The sequence below is a fragment of the Panulirus ornatus genome, chromosome 43, assembly GCF_036320965.1.
Source record: "Panulirus ornatus isolate Po-2019 chromosome 43, ASM3632096v1, whole genome shotgun sequence".
NCBI lineage: Eukaryota > Metazoa > Arthropoda > Malacostraca > Decapoda > Palinuridae > Panulirus > Panulirus ornatus.
The window spans coordinates 35,031,989-35,051,073 of NC_092266.1; the positions used below are offsets into that span (position 1 = coordinate 35,031,989).

The following is a 19,085-nucleotide window of genomic DNA, read 5'->3' on the forward strand; positions in this document are numbered from 1 at the left end:
AATGTAGAAAATGGTAAACTTTTTTAGGTTAGGTTAGGTTAGGTTAGGTATGGCGCATTGTATCATCTCATGTATATGTGTACTTCATTTGGCAGTGGGAAGTATCATTTTCAGATTTGCAGTCATATATCTGGGGTAATCATTATACTCAATAACAGTGAATGCAAATATCAACGGCATTACTGGTGTTAGAATTTCTTTTGTTTAGCTCTATAATCGCAAAGCTAATCTTTACACATACACACGGCTACGTATTTATGTCCTATTTTCAGTGAAATATATGTAAATAAATCTACAGTGTACATGGATCTTGCCAAAATAAGCTTAAACTCACGTATATACAAAATGCAACAAAGATCGACTGTTGACGTTTACCTTGAAATGATAAACATAGAAAATGGTAGAAATTAGTCATTGTAGAAAACGGTAAACGTTTTAGGGGTAACAAACACATGTTATGTATTTTATAGGGTTGAAGAAGTTGTGATACGTTACTCTATATATATCGACTTGTACATTTACTTACGTTTTATTTATATACCATCGACATATGAATTAGGTTAGGTTAGGTTAGACATGAAAACCGTAAGTCTTGTCATACTTGTACGAATGCCTGTGGAGTTCCTTGGTCGTAGGCGCCTTTGTTCTCCTTTTTGTTGTTGGTTTGTTAGACGACGGTACGGGGAGACCTAAGTTTCTACCTCGGCGCCTCGGCAAGTACATGCATCATGTCGCTTGCCGTGCGCGTGCGAATCGTAGCATTAGTGTTCGACCCCAATGCCGCCGCTGCAGCAACAACACCAGCAGCAGCAGCATCAGTAGTATCCTTCTTCAGTGCCATTAGACCCAGTCTAATGACATCCTTGGTCTGTGTTTTCGAAGACATTCTTCTCCATATGGAACCGTCATGGCACCCGCTGCGGCACGGGGGAGACGACGCCTCACCGTTTATGGTTTTTTCCTATTGTGAGTGCTGCCAGCCATCCCCCAACGCTTCAATGCTAATTTCACAAGATGGGATTTTGTCCTTGTTTTAAAAAGGGGCGGGATGTTGTGGTGGCACCCGCCTTCTGCTCTCTCCACCACACTCTTTTCATTACCACAAATCTCTTTTACCCTTTCACTACTTACTCGCCCCAGCCAATTGTTATGATGATGATGATGAGACGGTAAGGGGGACCTAAGCTTCTACCTCGGCATGTACATGCATCATGTCGATTGACCGTGCGCGTGCGAATCGTAGGTCTTGAGTGTTCTACCCCAATGCCGCAGCAGCAGCAAAGGGGGGGAATTGAGTAGAGTTGAGAGTTGCAGTTGCTGCTCCATCCCATCCCAAATACGGATCAACCAAAACCTGATGTGCTGTATCGAACCGTTTGCATACAACTTACGTACCAGCCAGGGTGCCGTGAGTGGCAGAGCAGATTCCTCACTGCGATCCACTAAGGTTTAACCCGAAAAAAGGTTAGGGGATTTGTCACGCCAATCGATGGCAAAAGCCCCTACGTAGTAGACATATAGATTAAGAGGAGTTGTGCATTTCGCCACCGTAACTGGCCCTCCTACGCCGGCATCGAAAGTGAGAGTGAGGAGGAGGAGGCTGGCTGGGTGTGTGTGCTTGTGTGTGGTATGGAATGCGAGAGCGCGCGGGGGGGAGGGAGGGAGGCTGCCTGCCTCCTCCTCCTCCTCCTGCGTCGCCACCCGCCCGCTCCTTCGCTCGCGTACTACGTAACTAAAACACAACAGGCAATCTAGTGAGTGATGTCAAACTCCGCGGACGCAATGTGGGTCGATCGTTAATGGTCCACTGTTGTTCACCACCACCACCATGTGTGAGGAAGGGAGGGAGATGGGTCGACCGTGCGCCATCGAAAGCGAGAGTGAGGAGGAGGTGGCTGGCTGGCTTGCTGGCTCGGTGAGTGTGTGTGGTATGCGCGCGGGGAGGAGGGTCAGCCGCCGCCGCTCTCTCGCTTAGGTTAGGTTTAACCCGGAAAAAAGTTAGGGGATTTGTCACGCCAATCGATGGCAAAAGCCCCTACATAATAGACATATAGATTAAGAGGAGTTGTGTATTTCGCCACCGTTACTCGACCTCCTACGCCGGCATTGAAAGTGAGAGTGAGGAGGAGGAGGAGGAGGAGGCTGGCTGGGTGTGTGTGTTTGTGTGTATGGAATGCGAGAGCGCGCGTGGGGGAGTGGGTGGGGGTAGGCCTGCCTCCTCCTCCTCCGCCGCCACCACCCGCCCGCTCCCTCGCTCGCGTACTACTTACTAAAACACAACCGGCAATTTACCACCACCACCGTGTGTGAGGAAGGGATGGAGGTGGGTCGGCCGCGCGTCATCGAAAGCGAGAGTGGGGAGGAGGTGGCTAGCTGGCTGGCTGGCTAGGTGTGTGGCATGCGAGCGGGGAGGGAGGAGTGTTGGCCGCCGCCACCGCCGCTCTCTCGCTTAGGTTAGGTTAGGTTAGGTTGGGTTGAGTTGGGTTGTTTTAGGTTAGGTATTTATGTATCTTTAAGAATGTTTTACAGTTCTAAGAAACATGCTGCATGAAGATCGCTAAGGGAATTTTACCAGGAAGCTGGGTTACAATATAAGCAAATAAACACAAAAATTATTTGAGCATTAAACAGCATGCATTGAAGCTCACAGTATGCAATTTAATGCAATCTTTGATGAATAAGAAAATAGGGAAAAAACACCAAACCAATTTTCAGTAGTAGCCTGAAAAAGGGTTATATATGGTGGCCATTATCACAAGTAAACATATACCATTAAAAAGGCTTGAGACATTTTACTAACATGTCTGAGTGTTGTTACTTTAAAAAATGACAACTCTTTAGGTATATTTGGTCTGGAGTATTACAGTTTAGTCTAAATCATGTTTAAGGTAATTTCTGTGACAATATATGAAAACAATATTTCTATATTACATACAAGGAGGCTGTAGATGTAAATTCCTTGAAGCAAAATATCTCTGTAATGGAGGAAGAATGCTCAATACTTCTCAGAAATATACTTGGAATGAGGGTAACAGATAACACAGAATATTTGTTAATTTTCCTTTGAAATATTAATACAGTCCTTCACTGCTTGTAAATCATTCTTTGTTTTAAGGCCTTTCATCTTTATGAAGTTAGAACCACTTCAATCAATGTCACACAAAGTCAGAAAGATTTTTTTTCATTTTGATACAAATACATCCTAATATAGCTTTCTAAAAGGAGATTTGATTCTAGGATTTGAGCTGAAGTCTAGAGCTGAACAGAAAAAAAGAAAACTATAAGAGAAAAGAAGCCAATAAAAAGATTCAAAATAATTAGGACAGTTGAATTTTGCATTTTATCTGTTGCTTTTTGTTTAATTATGATTTTTGAAGGCACATTTCACAATGAACATCCATGTCAATAACCCAGATTTATAATATTAAAAGACCAATTTGTATCATACAAAATGAACATGTATATCATTTTCCAAAAGTGTTCCAGCAGACTGATGGAGAAAATCAATACACTACAACTCAGAGATATCATCAAATTCAAAATACTAAGAACAACATATGGTTTACAGGAGACATCTTATAATGCTTAGCGTCACAGACATGTTCGTAGGCATTATGAGAGCTGTTGTGGAGCTTGAAATAGCTTACCAAGATTATAAATTCCAACTGTTTAATCCCATGCACAATCTGCCATTAACCCTCCAACATGGTTTGAAAAACCTAGGCCATAAACAAAGTCAGCGTGGTTGTCCATCACCTTCAGACATTTAGAAGGTAGCCTGTGATCCCAATTCTCAAGAACACCGAAATCAGTGAAGGCATTTTTACAGAATAAACCTGAAGTTTTAGATATGGTCCTGTATCAGTCTAGTGCAGACATGCAAAAAATTTATGGAAGCATACCCAACTAACATGACACACATTTGACATACCATATCCATGTTATTATTTTTTCTCATAAATCCTACATCTATCCACTAAACAAATGTAAGTCCTGTACCATACTATACCTGAGTAAAATCATAAAACACTGAAGCCAACTGGGTCTCTATGAAAGGAGAGAACTTTACTCTGCGTACTTGATATCCATGTCCCTGAAACAACTTGGGAAACTGATGCAACTCACACTGTGATCATATAAAAGCAATATGTAAAAATATAAAGTACATGGCATTTCTGGAGATAATGCTTTCACCGTGGTGCTATATAATGCTGATGAGATAATAAAAAAAAATTTAACCACCATTCTTATTTCCGTACAAACCCTCTACAGAATACAAATATAAATGTTAGCAATTCATATCATTGCTAAAAGTAAATCTATAATATATCCCTTTTTTCCTCATACTATATTGCCATTTTCTGTGTCAGCAAGGTAGTGCTGTAAACAGACATAGATAGGCCACAGCTGCTCACATCCATTCTCTAGCTGTCATGTTTAATGCAACAAAACCACAGCTCCCTATCCACAAATCCACAACCAGGCCCCAAAGACTTTTCCATAGTTTACCAAAGATGCATCACATGTCCTGATTCAGTACGTTGACAACATGTCAACCCAAGTATATTGCATTTTCTCAATTCACTCTATCCTGTGCACACCTTTCACCCTACTATATGTTCAGGCTCCAATTGCTCAGTCTTTTTCACTGCATATATAGGTATACAATATGGCTCAATAATCATTCACACAAAGTGTTCTGATATCAACAAACAAAAAATATTATTATGAAGGAGGTGGATGCCTTAAGCATCTATGGTTATGTCAGTGACACCAGAGAACCTTACTTGCATATAACTCAAAACAATTTTCTGATTTTTTTCAGCTCCTTATATTGTACAAGAATTCACTTTTCAGAAACAGCTAACTTTATTTTACCAACATTTTCTCCACACTCTCATTAACTAAATGACTTACAGTAATACTCTGGCAAAGGTATTCTAACATAACATATGCTTTCAATCAGAGGATAGTCCATTATTTGCAAACATTAGGACATCAGCTCCATCCAGCACATAACGATAGAATTATAAATCCTGTGAGGTATATAAAAGATAGGTGATACATGATTTAAGAGGATAAAGTCGAGTTACATTCCTGGGTCAAATTTCTCAACCTCTTTACTGTCACTCACTCTCCATCCTGATTTCTTCCTTCTTCACAGAGAGTTATGATATTTTTACACAAAATATTAAATCATTACCCTAGACACATGACAGATAAAGAAAGGATGTGGGCAAATGAGGTCTTTCTTCGTCTGTTCCTGAAGCTGCCTTGCTAACACAGGAAATGGCAAATCAAAGTATGAAAACAACTAAATCATTTAAAGTAGAAAAAGAACTCTGAAAACACTTTAGTTGCTGACCTTAAGATTAAAGACTGCTTGCCCAGGCTGTCTTGAATCCCAATCATGGATGGCACCATCAGTACCTGCTGTGGCAATATCATTTTGATGTACTTGCACCAGCGACAACTCAAGACTTCCCCTTCACAAGCACGTATTGTCACTGATGGCTGAAGTTTCTTTTTTGCATTCCACATTCTAAGTGTCCCATCACTTTAAATGCCAGAGAAGAAATCAGCTGCATAGAGGATCTTTTTTTGTTTCAACGATTCCACAATAAAACAATCATGGTGAAAATCTGAAATCTTTAACTACTCCATTCCCTAACTCCTGTTGACAGTTTTTTTTAAGAGTGGTTAAACTGGAAACTGAGTTATGGTAATAGACAGATAGTTTGACAGAAAAACAAGTATTCATACCTTTTATCATAAACTACAATAAAAATGGGTGAAATTTTCTTGTCAATATTTCTCATCTGGTTATACTTTAGCACAATATGAATGGATATGGGTCATCCTGGTTCAGGCTCATTTCTCTGCAGATGTGTCTCATGCATCACAAGATTATTCAATAAAATGCATAAGGTGGACACAAAATACATGAACAAATATGGACTACCTATGTCATAAAACATTCAAGATGAAAACTTAGCTCTGATCTTTCAAACTATGTTCACTGGTTTTATAATCCCTTGATCAAACTGCTTTTTCAAACTTCCTTCACTTATCTCTTATTAGCACCATCTTTGCAACATTCAGATAGTGTCTCAACATGAATAATCCTCACTGACCTGTGCATATTTCACTTCAAGTAAAGAAAACATGGACATACTGAAAATCATTTAACTACTTTTTTTGCTGATAATATTGCTAGATTTCATTTATTTTAGAAGTCTTCTCCCTGTTGTTAGATGCAAAAACAAAGTCCATTTAAGAGCTCTGTGGGTGATAAGCACTTGTCATCTTATGTGTTATATGTAGCATTCCTGAAGTGAAATTACTTCCCTGGTCTGACTGTATAGTTTTAGGCATACCCACCCAGAAGAAATACTTCACTAACTCTCTCACAATATTTTTAGAATGTATGCTACGTAATGGTACTGCTTATGGAAATCTGGTAGATGCACACATTATTGTTAGTGAATACTGATTTCCTTTATGTGTTTTAGGTAAAGGACCTACACATTCTATTACAATTTTGCTAAAAGGTTTACAAAAAGTAGGATTTGGCTGAAATGGTGCTGTATAGTCTGGTTGGGTCTACCTACTCTCTGACACAATTCACAAGTCTTCTAAAACTGGGACACATCTTTCTTCATATCTGGCCAATAAAAATGAGTTAATATATTCGAACATTTGTCTTCCTAACTCCCAAATGTCTAGACAAACAAGAACTATGAGACAGAGCAATTACATGTACTCTATAATTCTTTGGAACAGCAATTTGCTTTCTGACCTCCTAGCGATCAGATGCTGGAATATGTCGCATGGTGGGTGGACATGTCCTCACATTAGACGGTCGGCCTTGAGGGGAGGTGGTTATATTCCAGGGCAGCTGCGCCATGGGATTGAGCCGGCGGACCTCTGCGCCATGGGGTTGAGCCGGCGGACCTCCAAATGAATTATCATCATCGATGTGCATGACGTGGTGGAGGACTATCTTTAGTCTGCCCTATCTCTTCGCTCTCTTGGGTAAACTGCAACTGTGGCTACGGTGCCGTCTGGGCTGCGTTTGCCGCCACGTTGGCTTAATACCCACAAAATCTTTTCTTTCTATTACTTTCAATTATAATTTATCTTTATCACAATATCAGAATTATAATTTCTATTTTTTGTCATTTTCTATTAGAATGGGCCTTTAGGGTGACTTTAATCGCTTATTGAATAGGGTTGCAGGCCTTAATGACCTTCCTCATAGGTCGATGGCCGTAGAAGCCAAAAAACAACAAACGTAGTCCGCCTGCTTCGTGTTCTCCGCTTGGAGTTCATTACTCCATAAAAAGAGGTTTTATTTATAGCCAGGTGAATGAGTCATGGGAGACCATTGGCTTTAACCACTGGTGAATGAATGGTCAACTATAGGTGCACATGGTGGAGGTGTGGACAACTCTGTAGTTCCCACAACAAGAAAATGTACATTGAAGTCACTCGTCTGAAACACTGATTTATATTACGATTCATTCGGGCGACAGCTTTTAATTGTTCACGGTCTTTTGGAACGTCTGACCTTGCCATATAGGTTATTACAGTTATATGGTTGTTTGCCTCAATTAGCAGTTTAACTCAATATGGGAATAATAACGACCTACTTTTTGTATTTGCATATACAAACAATAAGAGACCAGCTTTTGAAGCTCCTTGTGCTGATAATAACATACAATTGCATCGTGTTCACCCTAAAGTTTCCCAGAACAAGAATAGTAAGGATAACATTGCTAGTGAGAGGTTTTTGTCCTCGCAGTTGTCACCTATTTTTAGCATATATTTAAAGATGGATGATAATAGATTAGCCTATAATGTACCTATGACTTTACATCTATCATGACCCACACACAAACATTGGTAGATGTTATATACAACATGTCGTAATTCAACTTAATAGAAAAATATGCCTTAATGTGTTCAAGCTGAAATGGAAATTAAGACAATTTCCAGACTTCCAGTCAAACAACGGGTTGGATATGATGCCCTTCCGACCACCGTCGAGGACCACGTCACCCTCAGTCGCCTGCTGACCTCTCAAGAGGGAGATAGGAAGCCGTCATGACAGCACCCAAGTGTTTTGCCTCAAGGAGGGTGATACCTCCTTCAGTGTAAGTTTGATAGGGGGTAAACCTTCGTCGATTCAAGGAGGGTGGTACCTCCATCACGTGTAAGTTTGATGATTTGATAGGGGGTAAACCTTCATCGAGTCAAGGAGGGTGGTACCTCCTTCACTTGTAAGTTTGATAGGTGGTAAACCCTCGTCGAGCCGAGGCGTGAACCACCGACATAAATGATTGGCATGACGCTATGTGGCAGGCTGGGATCTTCCATCCGACTTGTGTTAGGATAGGGAACATTTGGTTCCTCAGGGTGTTATTAGCTCTCAGGATGTTATTAGCCGGGAGGCCATAGTTTTGTGTCAGGGAGTGAATTGCCGTAGCAACCTAAGGAGAGAGAGAGAGAGAGAGAGAGAGAGAGAGAGAGAGAGAGAGAGAGAGAGAGTAAACCCGGCGCGTGGCAGTAAGACACTGTTGTGTGTTAGCGAATGACTCGCTTGTTATGACCTGTCATGCGTCTTCGTCTGTCTTGGAATGATCTGCCGCCGTGTATCAGGAAGGGACGTGCCAATGCGCCAGGATATGAGGTGCAGACTCATGTCAGCTGGTGAGATGGTCGTTTGAAACTGAACGGCTTTGATTTTAGGGGACGAGTGGTACGTTGTTGTTTGTTATTGTTGAGGGGGGAGAGAACCTCTCGTCGTGTGCCAGAGAACAACAGTCCGCCGTGGTAAACTATCGTACATCGGGGCATGAGCCCACGACGTGTGGTCGAATCGAATCCACTGACTTCTGTCAGGGAGTGAGAAGCGTTCCTCCACTGTCAGACAGGAAGCCTCCCTTTTGTGCCAGGGAGTTGTTGGGAATAGTGTGTCCTAGAGTGAGGTGACCCGACGTGTGCTAGAGACAAAGCCAGAGAATCTGTCAGCGTGAGCAGCCTTTCTTTGCCACGGTAGTTTGTTAGGAAGTGAGAAGCAGTTTTGTGTTGTCGCCACTGTAGTAGTGTCAGACATGAAGCCAGTCTTGTGTATCAGGGAGTTAGTCATATATTGTGTCATGGTGTGAACTACCTGCGTATGTTACAGACGAAGCCACCGGCGTGTTTTTGCCTCTAAAACGTGTCTGTCAGGCAGGAAGCCATCGTGATGGAGCTAGGCAATGTAGCATATCTTGGAGTGAGCTACCGACGTGTATCAGACACGAAGCCACCGACGTCTGTCAGGGAGTGAGCAGTGTTTTTAGTGTGTCAGGTAGGAAGCCACCGTTGAGTCTCAGAGAAAATCGAATTTGTTTGCCATGAAGTGAGCTACCGACACATGTCTTAGAGACGAAGCTCATCGATGACTGTTGGAGAGAGCAGATTTTTCTTTTTGAGTTCATCGTAGTAATGTATGGTGAAGTAAGGTACCAACATGTATCAGAGACTGAGCCAACGACACCTGTTGAAAGTGAGTAACGTTTTCTTGTCACATTTGTAGTGTGTAAGGTAGGAAGCCGCAATGTATGTATAAACGAATTAGTCGAAGTAGATTGTCGAGGAATGAACCTTTAGGACATTTGTTCTAGCTAATGCCAGACGATTATTTTGCACTTGCATGGTTTATGGGTCGTCAGAGTAAAGCTTTACATTCTGTCTCTTATTTAGGCTAACGGTTGACGGTTTTATATAGGTTTTGTGGGACACATATGTTGGTCGTCGAATTATAGTTTTACTTTAGGAATTTTCCTCTGGCTAACACTTGTGCGTGCTACATGGGTCATCAAAGAAAAGCTGCATGTTGGTGACTTTACTTTGGCTTCGCCAGACGATTTTATTTGTTGTTGAGGGCACCACAGTTAATCAAAGTAAAGCCTTACTCTGAGTTTATGCTGAACAGTGCCAAACGATATTTTGCAGCTCTATCGAGCTCCACAGGTGATAATAAGCTTCACTTTGGGAATTATATATTTCTGGTCCATGACTGGCGATTATATTTAGCTTTTAGGGAGTGATATGAGCTCAAGGTATTAGCCGGGAGGTTGTGTGTTAGGGAGCGAGTTGCTCTAGTCTCCCAAGGAGAGAGCCACTGCAGGGAGTAAAGCACCGTCGCATGGTGGTGGCTGACATCTTGCTGTCAGGGAGTGAATCGCCGGCATTGGGGCTTCATTGTCAGTCTTGGAGTGCGCTGACGTCCTGTGTCAGCAGGAAACGTACCAACACGCGCCAGGCTGTGAGGTGCTGACGTATGCCAGCTGGTGAGACATCATTGGAAAAAGCGGCTCTGATACTATATTCGTTCTTGTTTAACAGGGAGGGAATATCTTACGTTTCTCAGAGAACAAGTCGTCGTAGTGCACTGTCGTATGTCAAGACGTACGTATATATATACTCGTTAACAAGATGCTTTGATTAGAGCATTCAGGTGCCCCTGCTGCCTCGGACACCGTAGAAAAAATAAACCGGTCACGACAGTTCCCATATGTGTCTTGGAAATTCCCGTCGACGAAGGTTGTTTTGGGAAATACCACATTAAAAGCATGACGAGCATATTGCTCATGTTTTAGTCTGGTCTGTTGACACTCTTCTGTTGATTCTGTGTCCACTTATTATTACACGTTAGGGAAGTACTATAAATACATATGTTGTCATTGAAAACCATCGGCGAAATTCCACTTTCTATGGTGAGTGTGGTAAATGGTGATATAGGTTGGTAGTCCTGGCTACGGTCGTCCTCGAAGGTTTTCTATCTATAATCGCGATAAAAAATGTATTTCCAACGTCAAGGACAAAATGTATCCTTAAGATCACATTTTGTCTCAGTCGTGGATTGCCGTAAAAAGACAAAATATATACTTTATTATGCAACAAAAGTAATTTTCGTGCATAAACTTTTAGTAACATACTCATGTAGCACAAGTACATGGAATATTAGTAAGTATATAGTCAAAAACGAAGGTTACAAAACGATAAAAGGCCATGCAAGTCATTTCACTGGATTAAGACAACGCCTTGCCATGGAATGAATCCCCGCTTCTGCTTCGAGATGGCGGACGAGCGCGTTCATTCCGAAACCGAAGATTACTATGTTTCTGGTTCAGACGTTTATTTCCTGGATTGTTGTGTTGAGTGACAGTATCGCGTTAAGGGTTCCGGCAAGTGTAGTGGTGGAGGAGGCCTCAGGGTACTAGAGAAAAGGTAAGAATCTGGTCACTGAGACACTCGGGGTGTAACTCAATTTGCTGACACAAGTCTTGTGGTGGTGGAAAGGTGAAGATATGTGACCACAGGTGACTGGTCTAGAGTTAGGTAGCTGCCAGCTGGCTTCGTGCTCCCGGCTCGGAGTTGACTGATTTCTGCATAAACAAAGGTCTTATTTCTAGTCAGGTAAGAGTAACATTTGGAGATTTATGGTTGTAACCAATGTACAGTGAGTGGTGATTTACAGTTAGGTGTACTTAATGTAATTACGACAGCTAGAAAATGTAGAGAACAATGAACTCGGTAGACAGAGACTTCGAAGTATATTGCTATTCACTCAGGTGACAGCTTATGATTGTTCATCCTGGAACGTGTAACCCGCCATAGACGTTATTACAGTTAACATGGTTTTTGTAAATTGTTAGTTTAGCTCATCCGAATGACGTTCTTTGCTTTGGATTTGTAAAATACAAAGACTAACAGACCACCGGGTCCTTTTGAAGTTTCGTGTTGCCAGTGAAAGAACTTAGAAATTGTGGTCAGAGTTCGCCCCACTGCCTAACCTCTCCCATATGTGGTCACTTCATCCGTTCTCACACCAGCAGACCACAATAATAATGGCACATTTCCATTATAATTATCTGTTTCTTGGTAGGTTAGGTAAGATTTTCATAGGCTACGGTCGCATGGGCGAGGAGGTACTGCATTGGGTCAAGGTGAGGTAGGTTAGAATGTGCGGGTGAGTGGTGACTACCAAACTGGATCATTGAAGTAGGGTAGATTCGGTCAGCCGCGAAGCGGTGGTTACTATACTGGGTCGCGGTGAGGTAGCCCAGAAATGGCAGGCGAGTGGTGGCTTTTGTACTGAGTTATGGTGAGGTAGGTTTGGTCGGCTGACCGGGGAACGGTAGCTCTTCTACTGGACCACGGCGAGGTAGGTTAGGGTGAATCGGAGAGATGAGAGGTTGGTGCTCAGATGTCGCATGATCACTCTCCTTGATAATGTGTTCTCCATACTGGGCATCGCACATGAAGTTGTCCTGTCCTCCAACACCATGAAGTGGAATAGAAGGTTGGAGAGCGGTAACCTTAACGACTTAATGTAAGTTATAAGAGTGTGAAAAGGAGTGGAACATGGCAGCAATGGTGAATGATGTATAGAGAATGAAATACCTGCATCGGAGTTTATTAGCAGCCAAATCCGAAGTCTCTGTTCGCGGGTAACTATATATGGGTATAGCTAAGTTTTGATAACAATGAAGTAGGCAATATATATGGAAATATTTGTCATTAACCTCATTTTCATATTAAAGGTAATACGTAGATTATAAAAGTTATGAAATTAGTCTTATAGGCCATATAGGTTATCACAGTTATATGGTTATATGCCTCAATTAGCAGTTTAGCTCAACATGGGAATAATGACTACTTAAGTTTTATGTTTGCAGTATACAAACAATGAGAACAGCTTTTGAAGCTCCTTTTGCTGGTAAATGACATACAATTGCATCTTGTTTACCCTAAATTTTCACAGAACAAGAATAGTAAGGATAACATTGCTAGTGTGAGGTTTTTGTCCTCCCAGTTGCCACCAATTGTAAGCAAATATTCAAAGATGGATGATAATAGATTAATCTATAATATATCCATGACTTCAGCTCTATCATAACCCACACATAAAGACTGGTAGATGTTATATACAACATGTCGTAATTCAACTTAATGTTAATAAAAAATATGCCGTAATGTGTTCGTTGAAATGGAAATTAAGGCACCGTTCATTTCCAGAATTCCAGTCAAACAACAACGGGTTGGATATAATGACCATCCGTCCACCGTCGAGGACCATGTCACCCTCAGTCGCCTGCTGACATCGCAAGAGGGAGATAGGAAGCCGTCATGACAGCTCTCAAGCGTCTTGCCTCAAGGAGGGTGGTACCTCCTTCACGTGCAAGTAAGTTTGGTAGTGGGGTAAACCTTCGTCGAGTCAAGGAGGGTGGTACCTCCTTCACGTGAAAGTTTGATAGGGGGATAAACCGTCGAGTCATGGAGGGTGGTACCTCCTTCACGTGTAAGTTTGATAGTCGGGGTAAACCTCCGTCGAGTCAAGGAAGGTGGTACCTCCTTCACGTGTAAGTTTTGTAGGGGTTAAATCTTCGTCGAGTCGAGGCGTGAACCAACGACATAAATGATTTTGACATACGCTATGTGGCAGAGTGGGACCCTCCCTCCGACTTAGGTCAGGATAGGGAGCATTTGGTTCCTCATGGAGCGCTATGCTCTCAGGGTATTGTTAGCCGGGAAGCCATAGTTTTGTCAGGGAGTGATTTGCCGTAGCACCTGAGAGAGAGAGAGAGAGAGAGAGAGAGAGAGAGAGAGAGAGAGAGAGAGAGAGAGAGAGAGAGAGAGAGAGAGAGAGAGAGAGAGAGAGAGAGAGAGAGAGAGAGAGAAACACAGCGCGTGGCAGTAAGACACTGTTGTGTGTTAGGGAATGACTCACTCTTTATGATGTGTCATGCATCTTGGTCTGTCTTGGAGTAATCTGCCGCCGTGTATCAGGAAGGAAAGTGCCAATGCGCCAGGATATTAGGTGGAGACGCATGTCAGCTGGTGAGATGGTCGTTTGAAAGTGAACGGCTTTGATGTTAAGGGACGCGTTGGGCGTTGTTGTTTGTCATTGTTGAGGGGGGAGAGAATCTCTCGTCGTGTGCCAGAGAACAACAGTCCGCCGTGGTAAACTATCGTACATCGGGGCATAAGCCCACGACGTGTGGTCGAATCGAAGCCACTGACGTCTGTCAGGGAGTGAGTACCGTTCCTCCACCGTCAGATAGGTAGCCGCCCTTGTGTGCCAGGGAGTTAGTGGGAATAGTGTGTTCTAGAGTGAGGTGCCAACATGTGCTAGAGACGGAGTCAGACGATCTGTCAGTGTGAGCAGCCATTCTTTGCCACGGTAGTTTGTTAGGAAGTGAGCAGCAGTTTTGTGTTGTCGCCACTGTAGGAGTGTGAGGCAGAAAGCCAGCCTCGTGCATCAGGGAGTTAGTCATGTATTGCGTCATGGTGTGAACTACCCACGTACGTTAGAAACAGAGCTACCGACGTGTTTTTGCCTCTGAAGCGTGTGTGTCAGGCAGGAAGTAATGATAACGGGAGTTAGGTAATGTAGTGTATCTTGGAGTGAGCTACCGATGTGTAACAGACACGATGCCACTGACGTCTGTCAGGGAGCGAGCAGTGTTTTCAGTGTGTCAGGTAGGAAGCCATACCTTTGTGTGTCAGAGAGAGAGAGAGAACCATCATCAAGGAGAAAATGTGTTCTTAAGATCACATTTTTTTTTTTCAGTCGTGGTTGACCAAAGAAAGAGAAACAAGTAAAGCATTGTTTAGAAATTGACTGATGTCAGAAGAGTCGGAATACATTATAAACGTGGACGATGTCTGAATCCGAATTGTTACATTGGCACTGACATGGACGGACTCACGTTTACAATATACATTATTATTAACAAAAATAATTTTCCTGCATAGATTTTTTAGTGACATGTGCATGTAGTACAATTACATGGAATTTTAGTAAGTGTATAGTCAAAAACGAACGTTACAAATTGATAAAAGGCCATGCAAGTCATTTCACCGGATTGAGACAACGCTTTCCGGTACAATGAAGCCCTGCTTCTCTCTTGAGATGGCGGACGAGCGCGTTTATTGTGGAATCGAAGATTATTATGTTTCTGGTTCATACATTCATTTCCTGGGTTGTTGTGGTGTGACAGTATCGCGTTAAGGGTTCGGGCAAATGTAGTGGTGGAGGAGGTTTCAGGGTACTAGAGAAGAGGTAAGAATCTGGTCACTGAGACACTCTGGGTATAACTCAATTTGCTGACACAAGTCTTGTGGTGGTGGAAAGGTGAAGATATGTGACCACAGGTGACTGGTCTCCAGTTCGGTAGCTGCCAGCTGGCTTCGTGCTCCCGGCTCGGAGTTGACTGATTTCTGCATAAACAAAGGTCTTATTTCTAGTCAGGTAAGAGTAACATTTGGAGATTTATGGTTGTAACCAATGTAGAGTGAGTGGTGAACTATAGGTGTACTTAAAGTAATTACAACAGCTAGAAAATGTAGAGAACAATGAACTCGGTAGACAGAGACTTCGAAGTATGTTGCTATTCACTCAGGTGACAGCTTATGATTGTTCATCCTGGAATGTGTAACCCTCCATGGACGTTATTACAGGGAACATGGTTTTGGTAAATTGATAGTTTAGCTCATCCGAATGACGTTCTTTGGTTTGGATTTGCAAAATACAAACAGTAACAGACCACCGGGTCCTTTTGAAGTTTCGTGTTGCCAGTGAAAGAACTTAGAAATTGTGGTAAGAGTTCGCCCCACTGCCTAACCTCCCCTATACGTGGTCACTTCATCCGTTATCACACCAGCAGACCACAATAATAATGGCACATTTCCATTATAATCATCTGCTTCTTAGGAGGTTAGGTAAGATTTTCATAGGCTACGGTCGGATGGGCGAGGAGGTATTGCATTGGGTCAAGGGGAGGTAGGCTAGAATGTGCGGGTGAGTGGTGGCTACCAAACTGGATGATCGTGAGGTAGGTTTAGGTTCGGTCAGCCGCGAAGCGGTGGTTACTATACTGGGTCGCGGTGAGGTAGCCCAGAAATGGCAGGCGAGTGGTGGCTTCTGTACTGAGTTATGGTGAGGTAGGTTGGGTCGGCTGGCCGGGGAACGGTAGCTCTTCTACTGGACCACGGCGAGGTAGGCTAGGGTGAATCTGAGAGATGAGAGGTTGGTGCTCAGATGTCGCATGATCACTCTCCTTGATAATGTGTTCTCCATACTGGGCATCGCACATGAAGTTGTCCTGTCCTCCAACACCATGAAGTGGAATAGAAGAAGGTTGGAGAGAGGTAACCTTAACGACTTAATGTGTTATAAGAGTGTGTGAAAAGGAGTGGAACATGGCAGCAATGGTGAATGATGTATAGAGAATGAAATGCCTGCATCGGAATTTATCAGCCAAATCCGAAGTGTCTGTTCGCGGTAACTATATATGGGTATGCGTAAGATTTGATAACAATGAAGTAGGCAATATAGTTGAAAATAGTTGTCATTATTGTAACCTCATTTTCATATTAAAGGTATTACGTAGATTGTAAGTTATGAAATTAGGCTTATAACTATCTAAACTTGATAATTGAAGTTTAGATTTTCAATTCAGGGAACCGAGTGTCCATTCTTTGTGAACATGGTTGTGTTTTATTGTTGGCAGAGAAAACATGAGCGGCAGAGGCAACCCCCTCCAGCGAACGTGATGGGCATAAGACGTTTTTAAGTTGAGCCGCAGGTGAATTTTGCACGACAAAGGAACACTCCACAGAACTCCCGCGAGGAATGAACGCCTGAGGGAACAGCACATTCTGAGTGAAACAGAATCTGGTCTGAAGCAGTGTTCACGGAGGAGATGTGTATATCCATCTCTCCTGGTAAGGTTCACTGCTGAAGGAGGAACTGTAACCGATATGACGTTGAGAACTTGTTGTTCAAAGACTTAGAACGGCATAGTTATATTAACCAGAAATTCATGTTGGTAACCAAAAGTTAATGATATACTGTTTATAAACCACTATTGATATAAATCTTGTCGAATCACTACAATAAGCGTTAAAATCATAATGTTTCGCAGGCACATATGACCGAGCCAGCATGAGCGAGGAGGCCCGTTCATATCACCTTACCTGTTTCATGTAGAGGAGAGTGACATTACATGGCCTGGGTGACGTTTTCCACATTGGAGGTTGCTTTACTGCAACGACTGTTGCAGTAAGTGCTGGAGGAACGTTTCTACCGTCTCTGCGGGCGAGGAGTTTACCTCTCCATGCCGGGCTTGTCATTTCTATTAACGATAGGTGCCCCGTCCACACTGCTCGTGCCGTTCAACGCTGGTACTTAGGAACAAGACACCCTGTAGCTCCTGGACAAGCCAGCAATGAACAGACCAAATTGTCATTGAACATGTTTGGGCAAAAATGGTGTACACCTGGCAACCAGGAGACAAGATGACGTCCACGCCTTTCAGGAACTCTGTAGGCTGGGCGGTGTATTAAACTGTACCTAAAAATTGGGTTTCATTTGTCTTTATAAATTGATTGGTTTATTATTGCTTAATGCATATAAGTGTCAATAATAAGCATAAGACAATGTATACTTTTACGATATGTAGAGGAAAATGTATGTTTGATTTATTCACGTTGTTATGAGGGTTGTTCATGTCGCCAATATATTGTTTTGTCTTTCCAGCTGTAAGGAACGATTAACGTTTGATAACGATTGCAATGAAATATTTGAATGGTTGATTTTTTGATTATGTATATTGTTTTTATGATGTATTGAATGTCGAACCTCCCACAACACACAACAACGCATCAGTGTGATACGAAAGAAGAGTCGTCAGTGAAGAGAGAGAAGCTAATAATTTCAGTATCGGCCAACTTTACCGCTGACGAATGATGGAGTGTATCAATATTCTGCTTACGAGAAGGACAGGCAGGAGTGTTCGCAAATATCGTATTATAACGGGGAAATCGTGTGGCATAATTGTAACCTATTTGCAGAATTGATATCACCAGTGTTCAGTTAGAAATATATCTTGCTGCTCAGACTTAACCGTACTACTGCAGCACTTGGTTCAGTGGTTTGCATTAACCACTTGCAGCCTTCACCTACCTCAGCTTTATAGATATCACACCCTCTCCAACTGAAATGTCCGAGGTACATTTTGATTGATAGGATAATGAATGAGGATGAATGTCACAAGTCGATCATCGTGGAAGTTGATGGTTTGGAAATGATTTTTTTTTTATCCACGAAGGATAATGACACTATAATTGTATACATTTTTCTTTTATTTTATTTTGCTTTGTCGCTGTCTCCCGCGTTAGCGAGGTAGCGCAAGGAAACAGACGAAAGAATGGCCCAACCCATCCACATACACATGTATATACATGCACGTCCACACACGCAAATATACATACCTATACATCTCAACGTATATATATATATATATATATATATATATATATATATATATATATATATATATTTTTCTTTTTTTTTTTGTCGCTGTCTCCCGCGTTTGCGAGGTAGCGCAAGGAAACAGACGAAAGAAATGGCCCAACCCATCCCCATACACATGTATATACATACGTCCACACACGCAAATATACATACCTACACAGCTTTCCATGGTTTACCCCAGACGCTTCACATGCCTTGATTCAATCCACTGACAGCACGTCAACCCCGGTATACCACATCGCTCCAATTCACTCTATTCCTTGCCCTCCTTTCACCCTCCTGCATGTTCAGGCCCCGATCACGCAAAATCTTTTTCACTCCATCTTTCCACCTCCAATTTGGTCTCCCTCTTCTCCTCGTTCCCTCCACCTCCGACACATATATTCTCTTGGTCAATCTTTCCTCACTCATTTTCTCCATGTGCCCGAACCATTTCAAAACACCCTCTTCTGCTCTCTCAACCACGCTCTTTTTATTTCCACACATCTCTCTTACCCTTACGTTACTTACTCGATCAAACCACCTCACACCACATATTGTCCTCAAACATCTCATTTTCAGCACATCCACCCTTCTCCGCACAACTCTATCCATAGCCCACGCCTCGCAACCATATAACATTGGTGGAACCACTATTCCTTCAAACGTACCCATTTTTGCTTTCCGAGATGATGTTCTCGACTTCCACATATTCTTCAAGGCTCCCAGAATT

At 42.5% G+C, this 19,085-nt stretch overlaps 2 long non-coding RNA genes across 3 annotated transcripts; one reads left to right on the forward strand and one right to left on the reverse strand.

The window, feature by feature from the left end:
- Positions 1–2,864: 2,864 nt before the first annotated feature.
- Positions 2,865–7,022, reverse strand: LOC139762589 (uncharacterized). The gene is made up of 3 exons (XR_011715750.1): positions 6,800–7,022; positions 5,366–5,557; positions 2,865–4,093 (listed from the first exon to the last, which is right to left on the reverse strand). It is a non-coding gene; the product is annotated as an uncharacterized lncRNA (long non-coding RNA).
- A 4,104-nt stretch (positions 7,023–11,126) lies between these two features.
- On the forward strand, positions 11,127–17,778 carry LOC139762556 (uncharacterized). Of its 2 annotated transcripts, XR_011715744.1 has the most exons (4): positions 11,127–11,280; positions 13,072–13,237; positions 16,569–16,782; positions 16,983–17,778. It is a non-coding gene; the product is annotated as an uncharacterized lncRNA (long non-coding RNA). The 2 variants fall into 2 exon arrangements; XR_011715743.1 differs by lacking the exons at positions 11,127–11,280; positions 13,072–13,237 and adding an exon at positions 14,230–15,307 and having other exon boundaries at positions 16,983–17,769.
- Positions 17,779–19,085: the final 1,307 nt, after the last annotated feature.